Consider the following 13,649-nt stretch of genomic DNA (forward strand, 5'->3'; position numbering starts at 1 on the left):
TTCTCTTAGCCATTGATGGGTATTAAGCAGTTGTCTTTGACCAGGTTATTATTTTTCTTGCTTTTCTCTGAGGCTGTCTTCCCCAATTGTCTTCTTTCTGTAATGGAGGTGTGATGGGCTCCACGTTGATTTAACAGGCATCTTGAATCAAGAAGGTATGTTAGCCCTACCTTTGGAAAAACACATCATTCAGTAAAGCTCCTTCGTCATTTGGCTAGAGCAAAGCCTCCCACAGCATGGGGAAGGAGCTCCAGATGGGAGGCCTGCCTCTGCCGCAGATTCTGCCTGCTCTGCCAACCCCCCTGGTGCTTTGGGATATGAATGCCAGGCTGCCCACTGCCCACCACCACCCAGGTGCTCACTGCCTAGGGTGATTGTGCTTGGGTTTGATTTGGGTAGTTCCTTTATCGCGCTGGGGATCCGGAGGAAGAAATCAGCCTGTAATTAGAATATAAGCCCGTATGCCACAGCATGAAAATGTTGTCCAGGTGGAGTGGAGTAAGCCTGATGGAATCTAAGTGGGTTTGTAAATTACATCCTTTTGCTTGAGTTTAAAATTTGCATGTTGGTTCGTGTACCTAAGTGGATTACTAGTGCAAATCAGCCGTCAGGTATGTCTTATTTATGTAATTAGCTGGTTATGGCTCATTAATTAAGATGAACAAAGTATATATTTTGAGTGTTATAGGTTTCTTTACTCATTCTGTGGGTGCAATCATGTACAAGCTGCAAATTTTATTATCTGGGCTATCTGACTCTCAGCATACCCTTTGTAGGTTTCTTTTCCCCCCAGTTTTCTTCTGATGTTTATTCCATTTGCTCTTGGTAGAGCAGGAAGGACCTGTTGCAGGGTCTCACTGAGCTCTCTTCTGCTGCATTACCCACGTTCATAGTGCAGGGACCTAGTAGGTTCATTAAGTCCGTCTCATTTCATATGCAGTAAAGTAAGTTGTCAAGTACCTTTATATTTGGCTGAATAAGAGATGGGAATCCTAATATCCAGGGCGACAGGCTGGGAAGAGGAACTTCCCCCCTGGTCCTCACCAGGTGTTGGAAATATCTGTGAGTGGAACTGAGTCCTGGTTCTTACTCTTCTTAGCTTCCATCTTGTACGTTTGGGAACAGGTTTTGGAAATCAACGTGGTTTGAAATAGTGTTTCACCTCAGCAAACATTAGCAAATTAGTTTCTTGGAAGCTCTTATGGACAGGTATAGTCTGATTTATTTTACTGTTATTAGGAATATGTACATGTACTGCAGATTATCAATATTGGGCATAGATGTGTATTCCTTTAAGTAATAATAAGCTTAGCATCACAGAAAATGCCTTATGACTGTGCTAGAAGCTTATAACCTGTCCGAAATGACCAATGTGAGAATTTCTAAATAATCAGAATGTTTGGTTGCTTTGGAACAGGTTTTCTCGATCTCACTGCTATTGATATTTTGGACTGGATGATTCTTTGTCATGAGGGGCTGTCCTGTGCCTTGTAGGATGTGTAGCAGCATCCGTTAAAGGCCAGTAGTGTACCCCCTCCCCTCGCTGTGACAACCAAAAATATCTCCAGACATTGCAAGGTGTCCCCTGGGGTGCAGAATCACCCGTGTTGAGAAGCACTCGTTTGGAACAGTGGTTCCCGTAGGCAGCTGATGGGCCGACTATGTCAAAATCACCTTGTTTGGGGGCTTGTTACACATACAGTTTCCGAGTTTCCTCCAGCCTTCCTGAACAGGTTGTTTGGGGTGAGGCCCTGGATCAGCAATCTGCCTACAGACTGAGTAGCCAGGTTTAAGAATTTGTTGTTTAAGTTTGAGTGGCTATTAGTTGGCTTAAATTTAAATGTGTGTTGAACTATGCATAAAGAGATTATAAATTAAAGAGGGTTTTAGAGGTAAAGTATAACATTTCACAATTATGATTTGATTTATAGCAGTGATTTTTTTTGTGAGGTACAGTTGTATGATTTTCAAAATTTGAAAATAACCTAAAGTTTATAATTATTTTAATCCAGGTTTTGAGAGGATTCCTCAAGTTTGACCTCAAGCAAGATTCACTACTAACTTTGAAGTAGAATAAGGTGAGTTGGCGGATTAGTCACAAAGTCATGTTGGGGGAAGGGAACATCAAACATTCATTCTTAGATGACCTGCTACTTATGGCAGAGTTTTGGTTTATCAGATGAGGATCCTATGTCTTTTTCCCCCACTGTTTTTTTCTTCCTTCATTGTTTTACTGCTGAGAGGCAGAAATGGAAATGGAGAAGGGGAGAAACTCCTGTGCAGTTTTTAGACGCTGATTTCTGAATTCAGCATTGTCATCTTTCTAGATAAAATGTTTCACATACTTTTCTGGCTAGTTAAATTAATAGTAAGAAAGTTTTGGTTACCTATTTATGTTTCCATTCCATAGTAAGTACTTCAAATGTTTAAAAAAATCTTTGTGTGTCGTAAATTTGATGAAAGTTTACGCCTCAATTCATGTTCTAAATAAGAATCTTGTTAACTCTGATGCATTAGTGTGTAATTTGGAATACCAAGCTTGTTTGAAAAAATTGAGAGATGGTTGGATGATCTGCTGGCCTGAGAGTTGCCATGCATGTTTTACCACTGATCTTAGATTGATTGCCTTTGGTTACTCCTAGGTAGAAACCCAGATCTATCGGAGGCCTGTTCTGATGTTTCTGTGGACATTTCTCAGACACTTTAATCAGTGTAAAAGGGTATTCTGTTATTGAGAAAAATAACAGCTTAATTTGGGTTGAGAGAGACATTTCTATAGGCTGAAAGTGCTCTAATATGTTAAGCTCTTAAATTCAGATAAAACAACTGGTTTGAGGTTGCATAAGTTTCTTCAGTTTTGTTACTTTGTTAACCTTCATCTCAGCCAGATGCTGAAACAAAGACCTTGGGATTTTTCTTACATGCTGCTTTGTCAGGAGCAGAAGCAAACTGCCTAAGGAGTCAGCTCTTCTGGAGCAGCTGCATCCTATCAAGGACGGTCAAGGTTATCTGAGCATCTCACCTCTGTAAACCCTTGTGCAGCGCTTACGGTTTCTTTTCTGAAGCCCGCTGGGTAATTGGAGCACGGCTTTCAAAGTGGCTCTCTATTTCTGACCTTCCTTGAATTTCAGTAAGAGAAATTGGGGAAAGATTATCTCTGGAAACGTTTTTAAAGTACATTAGGACACTTTCCGGGTAGCATTTATTTAACCATTCTCAGCACCATTCTTCTTTAATAGAGGTGGAATCCAAGAAAGATTTTTCGATCTCTTTAATTTTTAGCCATTTGAAGAGCCCAACATTTTTTTATTAGAAACACAACTGAAAAACTGTCTTTGAGAATGTAGCATCTTTGGGACCATCAAGAATTGCTCCGTGGTGAAGTGAGCAGCCTGTAGGAATGCTACAGAAAGGTAGCTGTGGCTTAGGTACTTTGCAAAGGAAGAAACGTCAGTGTATGTTACTGAGAGCCCTCTGGTTCTCACCTCAAGCTTGTAAGCTGTTTTGCAAGATGATTTTTTTTCTCTTGAGTATCTGTATACTATAGAAATGTGCACCTTCAGTGCAGTCGCTGTATGTCTTACGGTATTTAAAACACTGAAATAAGGGTCAATTCCTGGTCGATAAACTTGAATGACAGTTTTTAGCAAAGGCCTTAAGTTCTAGGGTTACTATGAGGCTCGTTTCACTTTTATGTTGTAGTAGCTACAACTTGTCTCTTGAGTTGAGTTGCTTAGTTTAGTAACCAGAACCTCTGGGCACTATACTCACTTCTTTTAATGGCAGTACCGTCTGATAATGCTAATACGGTATATCTGTGAGGTCAGATGAGAGATTCTTCTCTTGTGCATTCATGCATGCTCGGGTCTCCCAGACAACAGACACAGGAGGCCAGGATTGAGTGGGTTTCCAGACCTGATGGTGGCATGACTCTTTCTTGGTCTTCTAAATATATCCTTCTTCCTAAGGGCTCTTTCTCTACTTAAGGGATATCTAAAACAATTCCCATCCTCCAAAGAAACCCAAAAAGACAACAAAACAAAGCAAAAACCAACCCACAAGATCTTGTATTTGATGTGTAGTTCTGTGTGTATCTTATTAAATCCGTCATTGTTATACTTTATTTATTTTTTGAGTAGCATTGTTCTAAAATAAAAATTGAGTTGAGAAAGCATACTTTTTCCTTTCCTTTAAAAAAATTTTTAATTGCTACATTGTATCTAAATACCCAGCAAGAAACATAGAGTGATGTTAATTGATAATGGTCTGACTAAATTATGTGCTTTACACACTAAAACATTTGAATAATTTTCCCATGGATTATATTTTTCTTTGGATTTTCCCTTTCTTGTATAGACAATTATGTACTCATAGGTAAATGAGATGTTATTTAAATTTTTCTCTTAGTTCAGCTTGGTTATTGCATCCAAACCTTCTGCTTTTCATGGGAGAGTAATTGAGGAAATTTTTAAAAAGCTCTCCACTTCTTTCTTTTCTTGAAAACAAAATAAAAAAGAATAACACTGGTCACATTTATTTATACTAATAGTTTGCTGGTATAATACGCAAAAGTGAAGACATACTTTCTGTTGTTTTATGAAAAGGCCTCACCAGTTAGTAAGTGTAATAAGAAAAGAAAAAAAATGCATTTTGTTGCATTCTTCTAGACTTTTCTTGGTGGTACATGTGGTGGTGGCAAGAAACCTAACAAGCATAATGCTTTATGTTGGCCATCCAGACAATAGAATGACTAGCAGATTTAGAGGTCGGTTAAAACATGGAAGCCTGGAAGACATTTCCTTCTTGGCTGTCCAGCCTGCAGAACTGTGATCTGGCTTCCTCATGTCTGCTGATGTACCTGTCTCTTTTCTCCTTATTATTCTAACAAATTGTGTCTTCCTTAAAACATACGAGAACAGCTGTTCACATCCAAAACAGTTTCCTCTTTAAACATAGTCCAGTGACAAAGGCAATAGATTAAATAATAATACCACTTTGAATATATTACCTCTAAGAAGAAAATAACTCAAATGTTTACCTTGAGCAGACTCCTTAGATTCTTTGGGTCAACCTAAATTGAAGTTTCACAGTGGCTCTGAGGGTACAGAAGGGAGGCAACTTTTTAAGATAAATACTGGATGAAATTTTATTAACTAAATGCTGACTATAATATAATATGAAAATACTGAAAATTTTTAGTAGCAAAGGGACGCTTGCAGAGTTTTCCTTTTATCTTTGGCCATGACTGATAGGAATTGAGTTTGGCAAGCCTTCAGGTCACTTCAGAATTATTTCATTATGCTTATTTATTATTCAGAGGCACCTTCTTTGTTCTTAAAAAAGAAAGTTATGTTAAATCCTTTGGCTAGCAAACGTTTTACCAGCCTATGGAGCGTCATAGGACCTCTTCATGTTTACTACTGCTGTCATACCCTCTTTCTCTTCAGTAAGAACGACTTATTCTCACCGATCTTACCTTTTTGTTCTTCAATAGAGAGTTGCCTCTTTTAAATCCATTCTAATGGCGGACAGAACAGATGGTAATAAGAAGTGAATTAAGTTGCTTTGGAGGAGTGCCTTATTTCTTAGGACCTGGTCACTGTTTTGGGCCCTGGATTTGTATGGATATGATTCTTTATAATGATACCATGTTACCCACTTTTTTGACTGTCTAATACATTTAAAATTTCCTCATAGGAGTGGATTTGCACCAAAGTCTAAAGTGAGAAATCAGAAGATAGGGAAGCAGGAACATGAGCTGTGTGTGGGATTGTGGGTGGAGGTCACAGTGGCAATTGGGCAGAGCCCTGCCCACCCCCACCTGCACCTGCCTGCCTTAAAAAGTGGGGAGGGGGAAGCATTTTGGAAGACCTGGCTTCTGGGAGCAAATCGCAGGGTGAACTAGAGATGAAAGTGGTGGGGAGCTTGCTTCTGCCAGTTCTTGATGATACACTGATGTTTTCCAAAGGGCTTGGGAAACTACAGTTACTAGTGGTGGGGGTTTTATTTTAAAACCTGGACTTTATTTTAGTGTTTGTTAAAACTTAAGCATATTTTATGTATAAAAGGAAGTTGTAAATATCATCACTAGCATTTGAGTGGCTTTCATCAAAACCATGCGTGTGGAATTAAGGCCATAGAGTGGGTGAAATCTTGTGTGTGGGGAAGTCCAGTATGCCATGTTTTGGGGTCTGGGCGCTCCTGGGGGGAGGGCTTTATCGTGTCTTTTTGGGAAATGATTTGTAAGCAAGAGAATGTGGAGATGCCTGCCTCGGCTTGAAGAAAGCCGCTTATCTGCACAGAACACGGCAAGGTCTCCACTGAGTCTCCATGATAAAGAAAACACGAGAGTGTGGGTGTGCAGCCCTCCCACGTGACATCAGCCCCTCAGAGCAGAGGATGTTTCCAGCACCATTGTTTGCCTCAGCGCATGGCTAACTCTGTTCTTCCCAAATGGTTTCCTTTGTAAAAACGGACTGATTGGTGCTCTGGGTGAGTCTTCAGGTGGTTAAATAATGAATGATGGCTGAAGAACTAACGGACTTTGATGTTTTTCAGAGAATCTTTTTTTTTCTTGTGTCTGTAACTTAATTCAGTAACTGACCCTTTTCTGCTACTGGCTGATTTTTTTTTCCAGTCAGTTGGAAAATAGATGGTTTGAGAAACTGACTAGGTAACATGTGATGGATATTGATCTTTGAATAAGGACCTCTGGGCATGTTCTAGCCTTAAAAGTTTTGTAGTTACACAAAGTAAGATATTCTACTGCCAAGGCCACTTGTTTCTTTCCTGGATTTATTAGTGAAAAGTTAGTCAATTGAGTAAATAACTATTTAACACCTATTATATAGAGAGAGCTTTTTGTTTAGTGTTGACCAAGATAGAAATAGAAAAAAGAAATGTCCTTTGTAATCAAGTTGTTTTCCTAGAGGGGGAGATAAGACATAATTAAAAACTGTTATAATAAATGACCAAATGTAATAAGGCCTTTCATGGAAATACAAATAAAATGCATTAAGGTGTCTATAAAGGGACAATTAAATCCATAGAGGTGGCGTCATTGGAACTGGGCATTGAAAGATCCAGCCAGCCAGCCAGCTGCTAAAAGAATAACATTTATTTCTTCAAGGAACTAAAGTAATTCATATTTTTGGTATAAAATCTGGATGTTTCTGAAAGGCACACAGATCAAAGTAAAAGTCACCCAATTCCCACCAGATCACTCAGTTTCCACCACCCAGAAATAACTATCCCTGCTACCACTTTTACTTTTTATTTGTGAGATTTCTCAAATATACACAGAAGTCAAGAGATTAGTGCAATGAGGCCGCATGTACCCCTCGTCTGGCATCAGCAGTTACAGACATTTTGCCATTCTTGTTCTATGTGTCTTCTTCCTGCTTTTATTTATTTACTTATTGGAGTTTTAAAGTACAGCCCAGATATTATACCATTATGCTATTTAACTTATAAATACTTCAGTAAGTATTTTGAACAGATAATGACAAAAAAATAGCCTTATTTACAATTACTTAAAAAAATTGATGACTTAAAAAAGTTCCAATAAGGATTCACAAAATTAGTGCTTATTCTTTAATATTATTTGCTAGCTAGTCCATTGTCTCAAAATTGTCATTTTACGGTTAGTTTGTTGGAATCAGGATCCAAGCAGGATTAACACATTGTATTCATCCCTTTTAAGTCTTTCTTAATCCGTAACATTTCCCCTTCCCTCCCTATTTTCATGTAATTTATTGTAGAAGAAACTGGGTCATTTGTTCTGTGGGACTACTAACATTTTAATAGTTTTCTTTCATTTTTGTTCTTCTTCGTGACCACGAATGTATTTTAAAAAACAAAATCAGGATCCTAATGTGCATGCTGTTTTGTAACTTACTTTTTATATTTAATGATATGAGAACATTTTCCTGATAATTATCCTTCTACTATTACCTTTTATTTTCTGTTAAATCTCATGGCATTATAGTAACTAAAAATGAAGAAGATGTTATTTGATTTTATTTAAAGCAAATCTTACATTAATGATAGGTATTACATCAGCAAATTGGTTATTTCCTTCCTTCCTTCGAGGTTACGTGGTACCCATCCAGGTCCTGACTTTTTAGATAGGCCACTACAAAAGGGGACCCTCCTTATTATTGTTACTATAAGCTGATATTTATTAGAAAGTTGTTTACCTTCTCCCATAAATGCAGTGGGAAAGGATTCTTAGTAGTTAAAAGGGTACATGACTGTTTTAATTTAGTGATGTTAACATAATTCTAACATTTCTATATAAGGTCCTCTTTCAGTTACTGTCAAGTTGTTAGCCTGAGAAAAAGAATGTGTGTGCAGACTCACACCAGTTATAATTAATTATACCAGCTGAAGCTTCCTGTGGCCATTTGAGTCGACAGTGTCTTCTGTTCTTCATCAAATAAAACCCCAGCTTCATTTGTGATGTCACGGTTGCTCTTGGTCATTTGTCTTCTTACATTTGATTAGATTTTAATTTAGCTGTGGTAGCAGAGATAGTATCTTATTTCTCCTTATTCTTTAATCCTAAGTTATTTAACCCTGTAAAGTCCTTGTGAGACATTTTTTTAAATTAATTTTTTAATAGAAGTAATAAATGAGGCTATAAGGTTTACTCCCCACCTGCCCCTTCCTTGTTCCCATACTAGCTCTCTAGAAGCAAATACTTTGTTGATTTGGTATTGGTAATATAAAAGTATTGTACTTATGTGTTTTGAAACTTCACGTAATTGGAATTGTATTATCTAGAACTCTTTTTTGACATTCAGTAACATGCTTTGGAGACCTGTTCATGTTAGTTCATAGAATTCTAGTTCATCCATTTCAACTGCTGCCTAATGTGTAGACTAGTCATGGGAATATACCATGGTTTTTCTGTTACTTTTCTATTGCTGAACTTCTAGGTTGTTTCTGGGAGTTCCTGATTACAATTAGGGCTGCAAAGAATATCCTTGTCCTTGTCTCTGTGCACGAGGGTATATGTTTCTCTGGGCAGTTGTCAGGTCATAGGATATTGTAATAGATACTCCCAAATTGTTTTACCAGAGTAACTCCCATCACAGACGGACTTTATCTAGAGAAATGAGACAGGGCAGGAGCTAAATTTGAAGAAGTGACTTCTTTACAAATACGTAGATCTCGTTAACTTCCAGTATTTGGTTTTGAAGGATTTTTTTTTTAAAGACTACTTTTATTTATTGGACTATATTTTTTGCTGCCAGATGGGAATTTATATATAGAGCATTCTGCAATGAAATAATTACCAGTAAATTATTATAATGGCCCTTGAGCTTTTGTATAAAAATAACACCTAGTTTTAGAATTATGCATCTGAGGAAAAGCTGGGTGTGAGGGTTACCTTAAGTGCTTCTGAGGTTTGGAAGATCTCTTCAGTTAGCTGCTGATCTCAGTTCGAATGGGTAAGGGATGTGTTGTGTATTCAGCATAACACCCACCTCATTATGGACACCACAGGCAGCGGGAATGCATAATTACATCGGAGCCACTGCTGGGGCAGAAATAGGCACTGCCTCCTTCAGTTTCCCTTAAAGGACTTCTTAAAGGACATTCTTCAAAGTAGAGAATGGCATATACTCTTTTTCCTTTCCTCGAATGGTTGTATGGAATGATGGGGAAGACAGATACAGTTCCTTATTCCTTTGATCTTTTAAGAAAAGAATGTAGAGCTAACCCTGATGGTCTAGTGGTTAAAGTTCTGCGTTCTCTGCCTTGGCAGCCCAGGTTTGTTTCCAGTCGTGGAACCACACCATTCATCAGTTGCCATGCTGTGGCGGTGGCTCACACAGAAGAACTAGAAGGACTTACAACTATGATATACCACAATGTGCTGGGTCTTTGGGGAGAAGAAAAAAAAAAGAGAGAGAAAGATTGGCAACAGATGTTAGGTCAGGGTGAATCCTTTCCTGAAAAAAAATTTCCTTAAATATTAAAAAAAGAAAAGAATGTAATAATTATTTCATCAATTTATTATGTGTAGGAGCTCTGAGTTTTGAAGTTGTCGGCCTCTTCTTTCTCCACAATAGTTTTCTTGCATATTCGTTTTAATTTCTAAAACCCTCTAGCTGGAGGCCTCACGGGGATTCTGAGCCTTGCTCTTTTAATGTATCAAATTGGGCTAATCAGCCACTTGCTTCTTGGGGTTTCGAGAGCATTAGGTGCCAGTGCGATGCCTCATGGGAAGCAAGCTCTCAACTGTGTGGGACCAGAGACATCATTTAGTCAATCTTCTCCTACAACAGGTGAGAAAACTGAGGCTAGCAGTGTGAAGTAACATATAGTTTCTCCTCTTCAATTTGTCCTAACGACTAAAATAATCTTTGCCACAAGTCAGATTACTCTGTGACTCTGCTTCTTGAGGAACCACAGAGGTAGCTTTATGCACAACTTTTTCCTTGCCTGGAATTTCCCCTGCTTCTCACCACCTGTCGGTTACCTTTCTTTCTTTTGAAACATGTGCAACTTCATTTCTTCGGGAAGGCCTTTCTGGCTAATCCTACAGCTGGGTATTATTTCATATCCTCATCTGCTCTAGTGTATATTTCACTGTGGAAATTTGAACTTATTTGTATGTTTCTTGGAAAACTCCTCTCTATCCCTGTGTTGTTTATAAAGGAAGTATACCATAAAATTCTGGTTATTTAGGGAAAAAGAATTTCTTTAGAATAAAACCTATTTGTTAGCAGCGCAATGTTATTTCTGTGTTTTGACAGAGAAAATTTCAACTGATGGAGATAATTGAGCTCTCAATGTTCTGTCCATGCTTTTAGCATATTAGCTCCTACTCACAGGCCTTCATTCTGCTTTTTACGCAATCACCTTTCAAGCTAGTAGGTTCAGGGCTAAGGATTATATTAAATAGATGAGAACAAAACTACTACTAATTCATTTATCTTTGCATATGGATGATTATACCTGCAACTTTCTGCTGGTGTCCTCATCTTTTTTCCATGCTATGGAAAGTGGTGAACAAAATAAAAATACCAAGTAGCACTATACACTCCTAAAGGTAGCTCGCAGAAGGTACATGTGGGCTAACTGTCCATGAAAGATCATACGAAAGCCAAATTAGAAGCTTTGATAATCCTAAACGTGAGAGAATGCAGAACTGAATGAATGTTTCACTGCACAGCATGCACATTTTAACTTAATTTCAGCATATAGTTGAATAAGTCCTGTTCCCATTCATTGGAGAGCTGCCTATATATGGCATCAGTTGTTATCAAATGCTATTTTGTTTTTTCTGTTAGGTCACTCTGGAAATAAGGAAGAAGTATTACAGGTAGCGCCTTCTCCCAGTACACAGACAAATGCATGTGTTGCTGTGTGTGTTTGTATAAAAGGACTTCAAGGTCTTAGTTTATATTTGGGATGTGAAGGAAAGGAGAGGTGATAGAGTTTTACCCCTGGAAGGAGCCTTAGCTGTCATCAGTTTATTTTATAGATGAAAAATGGGTATTCACAGAGATCAGCTGCTTTGCCTAGGAATTTATTGCTTCGTGGTGCTGGTGCTAAGGCTCGGAGCTCTGCGTTTGTGGAGATGGGGCAGCACTATTGATGCTTTTCTGAGAAACTCCAGTATTTCTCTACCCATTCAGGGACTTCAGAGGATGTCCTAAGTCATTTATCTTTTGTATTTTGAATATTTAGAAAAGTACGTTATTAATGGGATTTGAGGCTAGAAATGGTTTCTTTGGACCTTCTTAAACAGGCTGCCCACAAGTGTTTTCCTGAGAAGATATCATAGAAAAGCAAAACTTTGTCTAAATTGGAGTTTTATCATTTCCTTGTCTTGCCAAATAAGTAATCTTTCTTTGGAAAGCATTTTAATAGCCTTTGTGGAAAACATTTTTGAAAATTCAGGGGAGTTTCACAGTTTACCTTTTCGAGTATTGACTTTAATTATGTCTGACTTCTACTGTAAGGACTGTATTTTATTTATCTTTATAATCCCCTCAGCTCCTAGCTCAGAGCCAAATGTTTAGAAAGTTGAGTTGGAGGGTAGTTTATCTAAAGCGCCTCTCTCTATTTTCCTACCCGAATCCTCAGTGAGAATTACTTCACTCTTCTCTGCCCTTTGATTTTCTTTTCCATGTCATAATGAACTAAGGATCACTGGAAACCCTAGAAGAATTGCTTGGATATTTGAAATACAAAATTACTTAGGAATCAAAAATTGGATCACTGGACTGGGACATATTAATTTCAGCTCTCATTTTGAACTCTTATCATCTGGCAAATATTCTCCAGCTTCGTTGAGTATAGAGATGAGTTGACATGGCCCCTACCTTTAAGGACCTGAAATTTAGTAGGTGAGGCAGATGTGTATTTAGGTGCAATAATGGGTGTATTAGAAGTGTTGAAGCAATACATGTTCCCCTGATGTTTCTCATTAGCAATTTGTAGAAGATTAGAAATACCATGGATGGTGTAAGTTTAATCAAAAAGTAATTAGGTTTTTCAAAATTAAATTTTATATTAAAAAAATTTATTTAGTTTTTTTGCAGTAACGTTGGTTTATAACATAATATAAATTTTGGGTGTACATCATTATATTTCGATTTCTGTATAGGTTACATCATGTTCACCACCCAAAGACTAATTACAACCCATCACCATACAGGTCTGCCTAATCACTCCTTTCGCCCTCTTCCCTCCACCTTCCCCTCTGGTGGCCACCCATCCAAGTTTTATGTTTTAAATAACTGAAACATGCCCATGGACTAAAATCCAAATGTTTATACAGTGAAACTAAACTGTATAGATTTTATTTGGATTTCACCAGTTTTTCTGCTAATATCCTTCTTTTCCAGGATCCAATCCAGAAATGTCATATTGCATTTAGTATGTTTGCTTTTCAAAATTTATTTTTACACAAACGGTACCATACTGTACTATGCTTTTATGCTGTGTCATTCCAGTTTATGGTTGTACTTTGTTATATGGTCTCTTCACGATGGCCTTTCAGTTGTGTCTGATCTTCTGATATTATTAACGGCACCTCTGTGGCTGTCCTTGAACTTGCAAGTGTGCAGGTTTAAGTAGAGGAATTTCCAGGTTAAAGAATAAGTATGTTCCTAGCTTTGATAAATATTGGTAAACTGCCCCCATGGCCGTTGTACAAATTCGCACTCCTGTGAGCAGTGGGTGCCTGCCTCCTCTCTCTTGCCAGCCATGCGATTAAACCTTTTGGTCCTTGTCAATTTCGTAGCTGAAGAAGTGAATCTCATTGTCTTTTCCTGTGTATTTCTCTTGTTATAAATGAGGTTGCCCGTACTGTCGTGGGTTTAAGAGCAGTTTTTCTTCCTATGAATTGACTCTCGTGATCCTGTGCCCATTTATCTAATGAGATAAGCTCTTTATTTAAAAAAAAAAAGAGAAGTTAGCAGTTTGTGATAGGAGCTGCTGGCTTTTTCCACTGGGTTTATATTTTGTTGTTTATGGTAAGTTTTGTCATGTATAAATTTATTATTTTTGGATAATCAAATTTATTAATCTTTTACTTTATGGGTTTTGGATTTTATGTCCTACTTAGAAAGGTCTTATTTTCTCCAAGAGTATGAAAAAATGTCTCCTGCTTCCTTTTAATACTTTTG

At 37.8% G+C, this 13,649-nt stretch overlaps 1 protein-coding gene across 15 annotated transcripts in view; it reads left to right on the forward strand.

Annotated features, from left to right (window-relative positions):
• Positions 1 to 13,649, forward strand: part of SIPA1L1 (signal induced proliferation associated 1 like 1) — a 360,159-nt gene that overhangs the window by 79,544 nt on the left and 266,966 nt on the right. For 13 of the 15 annotated variants that reach the window (XM_070513910.1, XM_044773908.2, XM_070513913.1 and 10 more), the window contains one exon: positions 2,013 to 2,078. The exons of the other annotated variants lie outside the window; for them this stretch is intronic. The gene's annotated coding sequence lies outside the window, so the exon portion shown is untranslated. The remainder of the gene's footprint in view (positions 1 to 2,012; positions 2,079 to 13,649) is intronic. 15 annotated transcript variants of the gene reach the window in all.

This window comes from Equus asinus, chromosome 7 (genome assembly GCF_041296235.1).
Source record: "Equus asinus isolate D_3611 breed Donkey chromosome 7, EquAss-T2T_v2, whole genome shotgun sequence".
In the NCBI taxonomy this organism is placed as follows: domain Eukaryota; kingdom Metazoa; phylum Chordata; class Mammalia; order Perissodactyla; family Equidae; genus Equus; species Equus asinus.